The sequence below is a fragment of the Hemibagrus wyckioides genome, linkage group LG13 (assembly GCF_019097595.1).
Source record: "Hemibagrus wyckioides isolate EC202008001 linkage group LG13, SWU_Hwy_1.0, whole genome shotgun sequence".
NCBI classification, from domain to species: domain Eukaryota; kingdom Metazoa; phylum Chordata; class Actinopteri; order Siluriformes; family Bagridae; genus Hemibagrus; species Hemibagrus wyckioides.
In genome coordinates this window covers 11,531,681-11,547,500 of record NC_080722.1, presented here as the reverse complement: position 1 = coordinate 11,547,500, position 15,820 = coordinate 11,531,681, and the positions used below count along the sequence as shown (strand labels likewise).

Sequence of the window (15,820 nt, the reverse complement as noted above, 5' to 3'; positions counted from 1 at the left end):
TTATTGATGGCATTTTGAATGCACAGAGATACCGTGATGAGATCCTGAGGTCCATTGTTGTGCCATTCATCCACGACCATCACCTCATGTTGCAGCATGATAATGCACGGCCCCGTGTGGCAAGGATCTGTACACAATTCCTGGAAGCTGAAAACATCCCAGTTCTTGCATGGCCAGCATACTCACCGGACACGTCACCCATTGAGCATGTTTGGGATGCTCTGGATCGGCGTATACGACAGTGTGTTCCAGTTCCTGCCGATATCCAGCAACTTCGCACAGCCATTGAAGAGGAGTGGACCAACATTCCACAGGCCACAACCAACAACCTGATCAAGTCTATGCGAAGGAGATGTGTTGCACTGCGTGAGGCAAATGGTGGTCACACCAGATACTGACTAGTTTTTGGACCCCCCCGGACCCCCCCAATACAGTAAAACTGCACATTTTAGAGTGGCCTTTTATTGTGGCCAGCTTAAGGCACACCTGTGCAATAATCATGCTGTCTAAACAGCATCTTGAAATGCCACACCTGTGAGGTGGATGGATTATCTCGCCAAAGGAGAAGTGCTCACTAACACAGATTTAGACAGATTTGTGAACAATATTTGAGAGAAATAGGCCTTTTGTGTACATAGAAAAAGTCTTAGATCTTTGAGTTCAGCTCATGAAAAATGGGGCAAAAACAAGTGTCGCGTTTATAATTTTGTTCAGTGTATTTCACACTGCGAGTTGCTCATATGATTCCTATCTGATCTTACTGTAATGCTTTAAACATATGAAATTATACAGAATACACTGCAGCTTGTTTACACCGCCCCAAGACGTGCTCTTAGAAGGGAAAGTATACCATGCCATTTTTTTCTGTTTTCACCAAGTAGCTTAATGTGACTTTTAAAACAGTCATAAAAAGTGAGGCATCAAAGGCATGAGAGGAGATAAACATTGTGACTGCTGTTTTGTTGCAAACTGAATAAACCCTGTGTTGGTGCTCTAAACAGAACTTAATATCAGCTTGAGGGGGGAAAAACATGGATGTTTGTCACATGCTTTGAAAGATATGGGACCTTAGTGGTTAAGGTACTGGACTACTTGAAAGGTTTGAATCCCAGGTCCACCAAGCTGCTACTGCTGGGCCCCTGAGCAAGGCCTTTAACCTTCAATTGCTCAGATGTATAAAATAAAATAAAAATGTCACTCTGGAAAAAGACGTCTACCAAATGCCAGAAATGTAATGTAATTTTTTTTTCCCCTCATAGCCAAGGTGGGATGACTGAAAGTTCAGGAGCCACTGCATTCGAATTTTACATACATTAAGTTAAACATTGTTTCTATAAACCCTTTTCTGGCCAACGTCACGATTACGTCACAGTGCTAGCCGGAGGCAAAAGAAAGGGAAAACTGGAGGGGGCCAATACAAACCAGTACAGAGTCGGCTACACAAGGAACGCAAATATCATCTTGTGTTGTTGTGTGACAGAACTGACCGAGTACCGGCTCAGTTTTATCACATACCTGCTGCCACTGCTAGACAAAAAAACCCATGACAGCTGTTGATAAAGGCAATAAAACGAGCGGACTGGACATCGATCATCAAAAATGCTCGCGTTTGCAGCGCACACTTCATATCAGGTAAAGTTAAAGAAACTATCGTTTTTCCTTTGCGTGTTTTATGGTTTGGTTATGTGTCTAAATATTTCTTATGCATGTCCACTTAATCAGAAATCTGGGAACAATTTAAATGATTGTAAGTTAGCTAAATGGTAGCTAACGACCGGAGACTAAACAAAGGAAACTGTTTGTGTCATCTCCCTTTCTACAGTTGCCAGAAGTGCTCAGTTTTTCAAGCAGACAGGTGTACATGTCAGGTCACTCAACCTGGAGGTCATCCTGTCACATCGTCCATCCATTGAGTGAGCGTGTATGGGTCCGTCCATTAAAGTTATTTTTTTTCAAATAACATTCACAGTCCTGGACAGTGAGTGACCTTACATAGTCAGATAAATTTAGATTTTGACCAGTCATTGTTTAAAAATAAACTAACAAAACTTGATAACTATCGCTGGCAAAGTGGTCAGGGAAATCTTTCTGCCTCCTAAGCTCTGCCCACAATGTTTACTAACAGAAAAAGGGCCTATAGTAACAAATCAATCACAAAGTTCTTTTACGGCAGATGATCTGCATGATAAAAAAAACAAAGAAAAACATATAGTAATTGTTATGGTAATGCTTTCTGTTCAGATATCATATAGTCTCCAGTAGCAGAGCCTCGTAACAGTAAACAATAAGGTTTTTTTTTCTTCTTCTTCTTAATACTTTAGATGCAAATCTAATTCCATACATTAACTTAACAAAAATAGAGACTGGTGCAGAAATGAGCGTTTAACCCTGCTGTAAAGCAAGAAACAACAGGAAGCAGCTTGTCTCATGGACATTCCCCAACATTAAATGTAGCTATGAACAGCTAAAAGCACAATATGTCAGTTCATAATACATTCATATTTGCATTCTCTGCTATATCACTGTGGTATAAGAGGAGTTCAGAACATTCTGTTTATAGGAAAATAACACAATCCATTTCACATTGAGCGGCATCGCACAACCCCATAGTGGATCATTTTCCCATCATGTTTTATTACTTCTTTATCTAAGAATGATGAAAATACATTTTTAGCCGAGTTCAGCACGTCAAGCACATCTGAGCTGTAAATAAGTGATGCCTCATATACAGTGATGTTTATGTAATGATCTGACTGCACCACAGTCTGGGACTGCTTTCTGTAATTTCACACAGCACGCAGGCCACGTGTGTGAGAAATGAAAGAGATGAGGCAGAGAAGCTCGCGTGTGCGTGCTTCTGCTCGCTCAGCACAACTGAAACTACATCAGCTCCTGTAAGCATCACCACAGACAACACGAACATGCACACACCTGATATACAGTATATTCATTCAGAACAAGACAGAACACCCCCCCCACACACACACACTCATGCAGAGACACCTTCATCTACTAACAGCCTGACATTTGTACAAGAACACCTACAGACACACACACTGTACAAATGTCAGACTGTTAGTCGATGAAGAACATCTACAGGCACGCACACACAATCACCTTTATCTACCAACATTTTTACATTTTGCAAAAACACCTACAAGCATGCACTCACACGCGCACACACATACACACACACCTTTATCTAACTAACAGTCTGACATTTGTACACGAACACCTACAGGTTGGCACGCACGTGCACACACACACACACACTCATACCAACATTCTTACATTCTGCAAAAGCACATACAAGCGTGTACTCACACACACACACACACACACACACACACACACACACACCATCATCTACTAACAGTATGACATTTATACATGAACTACAGGTGTGTATACACACGCACAAACAACAAACACACTCTCGCATACCAACATTCTTACATTCTGCTCATACACGTGTGCACTTGCACGCGCGCACACACACACACACACACACACACACACACCTTCATCTACTAACAGTCTGACATTTGTACAAGAACACCTACAGGTGTACACACACACACACACACACACACAAGGACACCTCATCAACTAACATTTGTACAACACCCACAGGTACATTTACTCTTTTAAACATGTGTACAAACACACAAACACACACACCTTTCTATTGTGCAAATACAGTATTATCTATCTAGGTCTTTGAATCTGAATAAATAATAATGCACTAACAGAAGGCTTTCTGTCTCTACCTGCTGTTAGACACCCTGGAGTCCTGTCACCATAGAATGCACACAATTCTCAATTGTGTGTGTGTGTGTGTGTCTCTGTGTGTGTCCAAAAACAGCAGCAGCAGACATACAACAACCAAGTGCTTTTAAAACGCATCCCTCAGACAGCTGATCTTCGTTTTTAAAATCATAGACCTTTTATTAAGATCTACTTATAGATTATTCATAAAGCGTTGTGGTGTTGTTCTGTTCATGAATAATGTACGAGGAACTCGAACACGCTGTTCTGAAATGAATATTCCTTTTTACCTTTGTTTCACTTCTTCATCGTGGCCTGGATGTGAACAGACACCAGTAAGTCGTGGTGAGTAATTAGCTAATGGTAGAGGTTTAATAATAATAAGGAGTTATAAATGTTATGCACAGCTAACCACACAGTGAAGGCTCCCTGACTGAGCTGACAGTAATAATAAATCTCTTTTAAAGGACGTTCAATGAGATGGGCTTGGATCACTCCGAATACGAAAGCTGCTCCACCAAAACACGTCATCAGGGAATGAGCAGCACATTTTCCAGTCACTCCTGCTCATACTTTCGACACATGGAATTAATAACAGGTCGTAGTCATGCTCAGGTCAATCTTACACCTCCGTCTAGTAGCAGGCTCTGTACGTCATTTACGCTCACGAAGGAGCCGAAAAAGTCGGAAAAACAGTTCTCTCAAGACTTTAGTGAGGGAGGATTTAGTTTGAACTCCTCACTACAGCAAACACTGACTACTTTACAGTCTTCTCTTCGGTGATGAACTTGTAAAAGCACGATTCTGGTGGATCTTAATGAAACAGCGGTAAGGCTGCGAGGATAGTTATTAGAGTCAAGGCCGATGCTTGTTAAAGTGTGAAAACACTAAGGGAATGTAGCGCTATTGAATCTCTAGATAAAATAACCACCAGGTGTCTTTGTTGTCTTTTGCAAACGCTTGTTTAGTGGCAGACACAAACAAAGCCGTCAGGGCTCGGTTAAAATCGCATGCAGCTGTGCCGCGGCTTAAATTAGCCCTGAGCAGCACGGCGTCAGGGGAGGAGAGCAAAATTACACCCTTCGACTTACACTCGGGTATTAAACCTAAATTAGAGAGCCATGCTGATGTCATCATTATGAAACACGTGACCCGGAGCAACCAAGAGGTCTGATATTTCGAGACAAATCTCTCACAAATCTGTTCCTCACAAAAGGCTGCCAAATCGAACCCAAGGGCACGTTCATAACCGGCCCTTAATAGAGCAGGGCTTAGTGATACAGTATGCTGCTGAAGCAGGTGAGTGTTAATATCTGAAGCGCTGCACATTTCTCACAGTGGCAGAACTTGAAAGATGCAGAAGAGATATGCGTCTGCAGCGTCAGCAGTGTTTCGTGCTGAGAGTTTCTCTGAACTTTAGCGTTCATGTCAGTTTCACACTCCACTTCTGATAGGTGAAGTTCAACACGTACATTTTTGGTTGTGGTTATGATGCGTTAATTATCTTTCTTCCGTGCCTTAATCATGCCCTTATAAAGGCCTGTCTGAGTGTTGCACAAGTCCATCATTTTCAGCTTTATTGACATTCGTTGTCTTATTTTTAGCACTTGATCTTACAAAACTGAGCTGAGTGGACTTCATTGGAGCTATTGCATTTGTCTACTGCCCAGTCAGGACGTGAGCTGTGGTCAGCCATGGTTTTATGCTGCATTTGACTTACCTTAGAAGTGGGAATTACTCAGAATTACACCATTTTCACCCTCTGTGCCTTCAAGCCACAAAATGATGGGAAAAAGCAATAACTCCCCCATTGTTCGTCTAGCCAGTTAACTGTGATGAAAGATGTACCCTTTCTTCTTCAAAACAGTGAACTGTACAGTCAATGTTAGATATTTTAAAATGTATTTTAATTAAAGCAAATATTTCTATATACACTATAACTCACTTAAAGGGAAGACGTGCTATTTTCTGAATACTTTGTGAATTCAAATCCCAGATCCACCAAGCTGTCACTGCTGGGCCCATTAGCAAGACCCTTAACCCTCAATTGCTCAGTTGTATAAAAATGGGATAAAATGTAAGCCGCTCTGAATAAGGGCATCTGCCAAATGCCGTAAATGTAAATGCTATTTTGTTTGCTGCTGATGCTGCGTATAACCATACTGATTTTACCTCACTTGCTGAACTCTAGAACTGGGGAGGAGACCATGCAGTGTTCATAAGTAGGAATTCCAATTTGTGCGGCATTTTCTTTGGTTTTTTTTCCTAGTTGGAGGTAGGAAATTACAAGTTACCTTTAGTCGAATGCAGAGTTAATTAAGGGCTGGATCTGTGACAGTACAATAGCTAAAACTGTGAGACGCAATAAGCTTTTGTATTATCCAAGGTGAAAATGTAGCCTGGTGAGGAGGTTCAAAGTAACAATTACAATTTTCATTTATTAAAGAATGACACATTTTTCCATTTAGTGCTTACATGACAAAGAATCTCAAAGAAACCGTGAAGAAAGTGCAATGTCCTCCTTCCCGAAGACTTTCCTGGTTTGGGAGACTGAAAAGAAGAACTGCTTTAATGCTGACTGAATATAAAGTGCTGACACTGGAGACTGGTCTGTGGACAGAAAGTGAAGAGCGGTTAACCAGTCAGCATCACCAGTCAAAACTGATACAGTGAACAGGCTATTCTCTCCCTGTACAATGTGTCTGCTAGTAGTGCTTTGTAAGGTGGCTGCTAATTCATGTCTGAACAAAAGGGCTTTGCTGTCCATTTGCTCTCTGAGTGCTAGCAGCATATACCTTTTATGCCCGAACCTTGGTTAGAAAAGAAAAGAGAGGGAGTGTGTAAATGACAAAAACAGAGGTATGGAACAGCCTGAAGGTTTGCTTCAGCACAGGATATCAAAAAGTTCAACCTAAGGACTGTCTCTCTCTCTCTTTCTTGCTCACTCTCTCACCTGACCTACCCTCACACCATCTCAGCCTCTCTCTCCCTCTCTCTCTCTCTCAGACACACACATTCTCTTTCTCACTCTCTTACACTTGACCTACCCTCACACCATCTCAGCCTCTCTCTCTCTCGCTCCCTCTCTCTCCCTCTCACACACCTGACCTACCCTTACACCATCTCAGCCTCTCTCACTCTCACCCCCCCCTCTCTCACACACACACTCTTTCTTTCTCACACCTGACCTACTCTCACACCATCTCAGTTGCTCTCTCGCCTCTTTCTCACTGTCAAGACAAAAATTAAATTACCACTTTGGGGCTAGATATCACATACTCATAACTCTGGATTATGTCTGAACATCTAAAAAGCACAAACATTCTACGAGCTCATAACCATGCCAAAATACTATCAACTAACAAAAATAAGATGTCTAATAAAACAAAGATGTGAAACAGATTCGCAGTCTTCTGTTTTAGAAATGTTCCATTACAAAAACTACTTTGCAGCAGGCGTGATGAAAGTTATAATACACACACACACAAAAATACACACACACACAGAGTTGCTAGTATACAAAGCTTTTTCTAAAACCAGACAAACTGCAACTGTCAATTTGTCCTCTAGATATACAAGTACAGAATTCAGTGCATTGACTCAGCATGCTTTTAACCACAGCAGAAAGAAACACTTTTGTAGTGTTCCTCTCTGAATCAGCCATATTCTCAGAAACAAACATATCACACATTGCTTCTTGTCACTGAGGTGGTACATGCTTTGCACCCTTAGTATGCATCTGTTACCTAGCAAGATGGACACGGTATACGTTTACATAGCTTTTAAAGGCTTAAGAAAACATTACATTCACGTTTTCAGGTGAAAGGTACAAAACGTGCACTTGTTAGAACGACACTTCTAAGAGTGCAGCTGAATATGTGCATTCAATCAAATGGGCGAAGGTTTTTAATTGTAATTATGATAAAAACACAACCTGCTGTATGTTTAAGCATTGTACAGGAAGCAGCAGTGCACTCTTTTCCATGACACTAATTAGTAGCTCACCTGAACAGACCAGGTCTAATTAGTCAAATCAGATCTGGAAAGGAATTACAAGGTAAACTGCATTTGAATAGTGCCAGTCAAACCCACTTAAACCTCTGGCTCATTAGTGCATCTTTATTCTTCCTGGATGCTGCCTCATTTTAAGTGGCAGCAAATGCAAAATGGGCTTGTAAATAAAAAAAAAAACAAAAAAACAAATCGAGCCAAGAAGCACAAGGCATCCAGATGAGACGGTGACAAATCAAAGCGAGATTGGCTGGCACTGAGCACAACCCGATTCAGCCAGGAGGGAAAAGAAGACCTAGGAGAAGTGCAAGAGAGGGATAGTTAGGAGCAGAGCAGCGAGAAGGGGGCTTCCTTTAAATTGATCCCACAGAGACCCTCAAGGTTTTATGTAGGAATTTGGATTAAGCCCCTCAACAAATCACAGGATGTGAGGCAAGCCCGGAGAAAAAGGAGAAAGCACAAAAGAAAATAAAAGACATGCCTTCTGGTCAAGAAAATGTAGTGAACCTGCCTGCTGGAAGAGGGGAAAAAAAAAATAATAGTATGTCATGATTTCATTGTGATGAAAACCAGGCCGGATTTTAAAACATTTATAGCGCATCTATAACAATGGAATGATGTGTCTCCGGTCTTATTAGAGAATTGCGCATATGTTGGATGTTAATCAGAAAGAAAATGAAAGATTAACTGTGAGAAATAGTAGGAACATATGCGACTAATACTCCGTGTAGAGCTATCAGTGTGTGAGGATCTGTACATCTTTTCAGGTTATGAACAGTAAATTCTGTTCACTTCTCTTTATTGTCATCATGGCCCAAATTTATAGGAGCACACCTATCTACAAGTGGGAAGTGGAAAACACGCAAGAGCTTTCAACTTAAAGCATAACAAAGCATAAACATTTGATGAGAGTATAGGCATGTAAACAAAAACATTACTCGGAATGATCTGATTTATTCTAAACATACAGATACAAACTATTGATTTTGCTAGAAAGGTTCATGGTGCATCTGGTTAGGACGCTAAAGACGTGCACTGGGACTGCGAGTCTTGTGGGGCATAATGAGGAAGCAGAGTGAGCAGGAAGTTACTTTACTTAAGCAGTCAGATATGAAGCTTGCAGCATAAAGAAAGTCCACTTCTTTAAATTGAGTGTGAGGTGGTCATTAGTAACTGCCTGGCCTTGGTGGTTTCAATTTGACCTCTACTTTGTGGATATATTAGATCCAAAAAAAAGCAGGTAAAAACTAATATCCCAACCCCATGAGGGGCATTAATATCACTAGCTGAGACCATTCATGAACATGGTGGTGTAATTGTGGTTGACATATCAGAGCCAGAATTCACACATCATGCTGACTGTGCTGGCATTTCTGCTCTTTCCATATTTAATTTAAAAAAATATATAGGGGAGGAAATACAAGGCATGTAACTATGGGGATGATTCTCTGTGTGTGTGTTTGTGTTTTGGAGCCCAAAACCTGAGGGGGGGGGGGGAAGCCAGAGGTATTTATCATGTAGCTGGACTACGTAAATTTGTGAAAATTTCTAAAATGTAAATAAACTGTAGACAACATGAATGTTTAGCACCGCAGCAAGTCCCTGATCCCATAATGGCCCCTCCCTTGCATTCAAGGGAGGAACTGGACTTTTGCATTACAAATGAAATATTTGGGGCACTAATCTTATACAGATCTAGACAGTGACATTACATTAAACCCTAATAGAGTGTGTGTGTGTGTGTGTGTGTGTGTGTGTGTGTTTTCACTCACAATCAAAGGCCCTGTAGGTGGAGCATTGCCTCCTATGGAGAAATGTGTTTCTTCTTCACACGACACGGAGATGCTTGTGAGAGAGAGAGAGAGAGAGAGAGAGAGGGAGGGAGAAAGAGAGAGAGAGAGAAAGATTAAAATCTTTCACCTAAAACCTTTCCTCCCCCTCAGGTTCTGTTACACCACAAAATAACTGAATCACGTAGTGAAATGCCAAGCACCTCATCTTCTTACTCAGCAGTAGTTAATGGCACTTTCTGGAGGCTGGCACTGAACTGCTACCCTCAGGCTTTCTGCTGCATGCTTGTGATTGATCATCAAGGGTGGACACGAATAACCAAACAAACTAATAAATTATCCAATAACCGTGATTAAAATATATACGCAACCTTGTTCACACCAACATGCACCGTGAACCAAGCGCTTTCTGCTGAGGCCCTGTTCATGATTGAACGAGCACGACTGTGTAAAGTCACATGTTTGTATGGAATTGTTGCTATTTACTGACCCACAAATAGATAAACACTGTAGCCCAATACAAAGAAATCTCTCTTCAGTGATTAGCCCACACATGAACATACGATGCAGATGAGGGACGTCTAGATAATAGTTGATTTCAGCTAGTATCCTCATGATAATGGTTCATTTTCTGCTCAATCCACTTAGACAAAGGAGACACTAATAAACAGGTTTGGAAAAAAAAAGGCCTTTTGGTACAGGATGTGCTGATTCATAACTTCCTTTTTGTATTTATTTCCATATTTTAAGCTGTGATGTGAGTTACAGTAATCTTCTTACACAAATGCACATAAAAACACATGGAGTATGTAGATCAGTGATTGTTTATGCCATTCGTTATCCCTCAGTCATTCATTTTGGTATGAGCGTCTCTCAATTTAACAGGCCTAAGGGTACACAGAATTGTCACACCACTTCATTTTGTATTCTGAAACTCTGAAAACCTCAATCATGATTTGAAACCGCTCACTCTTGGATAGCTGATTCTTGGTTTGCTTACTATCTTTCAAGGGTGTGGTCTAAAATGATACTCTGAACTCATCGTGTCCAACATGGCTCTTTTTAGCAGCACGATCTGTATGCTGTTGGATCCACACAAATAGATTAGATTATTTAGATACATTTTTCTGGGTTTGGCTCCTGTTTATTATTTTGCTGAGAGATTAAATCAGACACAGGTACCAAAGATGTAGCCATGTTACATGTAAATCAGGTATGTGCAGCAATGACAAAGATGAACCTACTAAGCTGCTGTGTTGGTCTTCCTTTATAAAACATTAGCAGCTGCTGACATCAGCCCTCAACCAGAGCAAGTATAAATATGTAAAGCAGAGCAGCACAGCTCTGGTAACATCGACCACCATATCCGGCAAACAAGTAAATGATACTAAACATACTGTTTTTTTTTTTTTAGACTGGTGGGAAATTCTGTCACCATTTACTTTATTAGCAACACATTACACCTGCACATTCACAGTTATGGAATCAGCCAATCAGGTGTCAGCACCACAATGCAGAAGATCAAGCAGAAACAGGTCAAGAGCTTCAGTTAATGCAGATCTCCTGGGCTTTTTACACACAACAGTCTCTAGAGTTGGCACAGAATGATGCATACACACCTTCTTAAGATATATTATACATTTACAATGGCCAAATTGTGTTGGCAAGGAAAAAGCGTGGTTCTTTTCATGTGGATGTGACCACCTCCCGAAACACTGCTGCAGACCAAGTAAACCCTTTCATGGCCTCTTTTAGCAGGATAATGCTCCCTGACACGGTTCAGGAATGATTTGTGGAACATGACAAGGTTCAAGGTGTTGACTTGGCCTCTAAATTCCCCAGATCTCAATCGGATTGAGCATCTCTGGCATGTGCTGGACAAAGTCCGATCCGATCCACCTAGCAACTTACAAGAGCTACTGGTGCCAAATACCACAATACACCTTCAGACGTCTTGTGGATTCCATGCCTCAACAAGTCAGAGTGCAATACTAGACAAGTGGTTTGGTGGTTTTTAATTGTTATAACCGACCATCTGCGAAGTTGTGGACATCTGGTGATTTAAGGTGGATTAACACATATGATAAGGTGTAGAGATGTTGCTATCAAAACATAGCAAACATCACATAGGTTGTATTTAATAATCTGGGAGCTATGAACAAAGAAGGCATTCGGGTATCAGAACACAGTGACCATATCCCTACATTCAATGATTGCAGATCAGAGCAGCGTGAAGCCAGGAAGGAACTCGTTTTAAAACATGTTTTGCTTATTCTACCTTTCCTATATAAAGCCAGCCCACCGGCTGCCCGATTCCTGCGAGGGTCCGCCTCTCTGTGCGGTGAGCAAGAGGACAGGAACCATACAGGAAACTCCAAATTCACATACAGAAAAGAAAAAGTTTAGTAAAAAGTGTTTCCAGTCATAGTGCAGACTTCTTTTATTCAACCTGCCTTTACATAACTGAATGCAAAGTGCTACGTCTCCCTCCCGTAAGGCTTTATTTAGCCATGAGAGTTGGAAGGATATCCGTTGGGTGGCGGACGCTTCCTGTGTGAGACCGCATGCTTGTTTCGCTGTGTTTATGCGCAGGTAGCATGCAGAATTATACGTAAGCCAAGTATAAAGAAAGCACAGCACTGGAAGTAAGCCCAATATTGCATTTCAATTGCTTTTGATCATCGTGCTCCTCTAAATCACATTTCTGGAAGTACTACATACTAATTAGACCTGCTTTCCACATCGCTCTTATTGGCAAGAGTCATGGCGTGAATCAAACACAAGGTTTGCTTAAATGTGGCCAATATTTAACAGTGCTTTAATAATAATGAAATAATATTAAATCATTCTAGCTTCAAAAGCAGAACGGAGAAGGAGTATTTAACTCTACAGATATGTGGAGACTGACAGAACAGCCTGATCTGAATTGAGTGGACGTGTTGAGTATGTACTGTTTGTTTGCAGGGCAGTGGTATTTGGCTTCGGCGCAGCACGAGGGCAGCACTGTCTTGGCTCAGTCAGCTGTTTGGGAAGCTGAAAGGGCTGGAAATGATTAGCGCTCGCAGGGCAATTAGTCAGTGCATCACCACACTAAATTTAGAGGTCCGTTTCTGGGTCTGTTCCAAACAACATCCAGGTCTGTTTGTTCCGCTCTGTCCTGGGTTTCCACTTACAGTGTGGCAAGCGTCTCAGTTAAAGTGCGATCCAAAAAAACAAAAAAACAATAAAAGCTTAATACAAAAGTGAGAAGACGGGAGAAATGAATGTCATCGTTATGTAACACCGTCATCCTAAATTAAGCTAGGATGTAGATGTAAGTGGTCATGCAGATGAATCACTTCCATGAGGTCACAGGATTTTCCCTGAAAGGTTTTTTTTTCGGGGAATAATTACTTCCTTTCCTTCAAAAACATGCAAATTTCTCAGCACTAAGAAACCTGCATGATTACACAGGAACTGTTTTAAGATCTATTAAGTGTCATGTGATCATCAGTTAAACTGAAAAACTTGGCTTTTTCTGTTGTCACTCGAACAAATCCCCTGCGCTCACTGACGCCTATAAGAGGCAGTAAATAGCTCTCAAACGTGTCGTCGTTTTATGTCCTTTTTCAAGATGGAGGTGCCATTTTTACGACCCCCCTGGTCAAGTACAGCGCTTGAACCCCTTCCTGTGACTACTCCAAGGTCTCAGTGCCTGAACACAGAGTTTCTGGCACACATCCAGTGCTCAGGGCCCTAAAGGAGATGATTCAGCTTGCTTCCATGGGTACTAAAACTCAAGGTTCAACTAGAGCCTCATTTTGGCCCTCTTCTTGCTCAAACCTCTGGCATCGTTTTCATGAAAAATATCTATATATATTATTCCAGGCCTGATCAAGGGTTGTGCTTAAAAATGAAACCATGTTTACTGCTGCCATGGTTAGGATAAGGGGTGAGAGATTTTTATCCTCAAAAACAGGAGGTTCGCCCACGCACTCACCTGGGACCGCTCTTGGCCGGTGCGAGGAAGCCAGGAGGTTATGGGAGCCTGGGAATGTTTAGTATGAAGAAAGCGATCCGAAAGGGTCTGAAGCTGTGGGAATTGGACAGGAAACATGGAAAGTAACCCTTTCCTGCCTTGAGAGAGTGTGAGAGAGAGGGGGAAAAAAGAAAGCAGGAAAAGTAACGCAATGAGAATCTGACTTTCCACACTGGTGATTTGTCAGATTATGTGCTGCAAACAGAGGAGAGATTGATAAATGCTACAGATTATACTTAGTTACTAAAACTAATTAAAAAAAAAAAAAAAAACTAGTATAGGAGATGAGACTAACACAACCATGCACAACATAAAGGTAAAGCCAAGGGCATTGAAGGGTCACGGTTTCATGCAGGTCATTGAAAATGCAATGAAAATCTTACGTCTGAAAACAATTTAGGAAACAACAACCAACAAAAAGCTAAGTATTCAGAAAAAAAATCTAAAACACGTTTGGGAATGAACAAATGTTTTGTTCAGATTGAATGAATTTAAGGTTCAAAAAAAGTTTTCAGGACACACTCAAACAACATGTGCAGAGCCATTAGGATAAAAAAAAAGACAGTAATCCTGTTCAACCTGTTACAAAATCCAAACCAAATTTGCTGACAACACCAGGGCTCTTCTACAAGGTTGAGACTTTATCAACCCGAGAACACAAAACTGGATCAAAATTCACTGGAACGATCTTCCCGTAAAAAATATATCTATATACTCTCTCCAAAAAAAGAAATAAAAGAAGACTGAGTGCAGTCAGCAAGTGACCACGTGAAAGAGTGATGAAAGGGAAAGAAAAGTGATAGAGGTATCTTTGGCAGTCAGGCCGAGTGATAAAACTGCAGACATGCTCGATGCACAGCATATAAAAATGTTTGTTAATCTATCAGTCACCGAGGCAGATGAGAGAACAGTGTGTCCTGTTTTCGAGATGGAGAACGGATTCCAGCATATCCTCGGAGTGACATAATTTACTGGAGTAAAAAACTCACATGACTTCTAATATGTATAGCAAATGCATTATAGCAGAGGAAGAGGAGAGTACATCAGGGATTATATATAGCGTGACAGATCTACTCGGTGCAACAGCTGGCAGAAAAGAAGGTTAGGTAAATATTTCGAGTCAATTCTTTATAAAGATCTGAATTTACACTGAGGTTACTAAATTCCTTTTACATTTGTCTTTAGCAGTTCTGCGCTGACAGCTTTCTGATTTCTTTTGTGTACGTTTACTAGGTAAAATCCACCACGCAAATTGGAAAAATTTTGTGTTGCATCAGTGGTGAAATAAACTCAGCGATCCAAATGGGCTGATGATCATTTAAAGCCTACTGAAAGGATGAGCATGCCTTAGTAGGATTCGCATAGCATGCATTTTACTGAAACGTTAGACAGGCCCTTCTTCTCTAACCCAGAACTCGGTGAGGTATTCTGCGGATTAATGCTTCAGCATTTCTGAGTGTGTGTGGCAGGTGTCTACGCAGGCTAAGCATTCAATACTCAATATCTGTAAGGGGCCTGGAGGGAAAACTGCCTTGAATATACACCATTTTGCCAAAAGTTTTGGGACACCCCTCCAAATCATTGAATTCAGAGGTTGGGCTTGGTTCCAGTGAAAGGAACTCTTAATGCTCCAGGATACCAAGACATTTTGGACAATTTCATGCTCCCAACTTTGTTGGGGATGACCCCTTCCTGTTCCAACATGACTGCACACCAGCGCACAAAGCAAGGTCCATAAAGACATGGATGAGAGAGTTTGGTGTGGAGGAACTTGACTGGCCTGTACATAGTCCTGATAGAACACCTTTGGGATGAATTAGAGTGGAAACTGTGAGCCAGACCTTCTCGTCCAACATCAGTGCCTGACCTCACAAATGCGCTTCTAGAGGAACGTTTCAAAAATTCCCATAAACACACTCCTAAACCTTGTGGAAAACCTTCCCAGAAGAGTTGAAGCTGTTATAGCTGTAAAGGGCGGGACAACTCCATATTACATTCATGTGCATGTAAAAGCAGACGTCCTAAACCTTTTCCAATATAGTTTACTGATTACACACAACATTGCTTACACTGTAGAGACACATATGTAATGTCTTAATGATGATAATAAAAATAAAACAAGAAATTTAGTCAACAAAAAAAAACTTAATGATTATTTCAGTCATCAGTCGAGTCAAGAGTGACGCTGGTTTCTCAGATATTATTAACCTCAGGAAATGAAACTAGACACTCA

General features: G+C 41.1%; 1 protein-coding gene across 5 annotated transcripts in view; it reads right to left on the bottom strand.

The window, feature by feature from the left end:
• Positions 1-15,820, bottom strand: part of znf438 (zinc finger protein 438) — a 52,183-nt gene that overhangs the window by 14,870 nt on the left and 21,493 nt on the right. The window contains exons 2-4 of one of the 5 annotated variants that reach the window (XM_058406870.1): positions 13,549-13,685; positions 9,552-9,624; positions 6,244-6,378 (exon numbers count right to left, since the gene is read on the bottom strand). The exons of 1 other annotated variant lie outside the window; for it this stretch is intronic. The gene's annotated coding sequence lies outside the window, so the exon portion shown is untranslated. The remainder of the gene's footprint in view (positions 1-6,243; positions 6,379-9,551; positions 9,625-13,548; positions 13,686-15,820) is intronic. 3 more of the 5 variants (XM_058406869.1, XM_058406868.1, XM_058406867.1) reach the window with 3 other exon arrangements.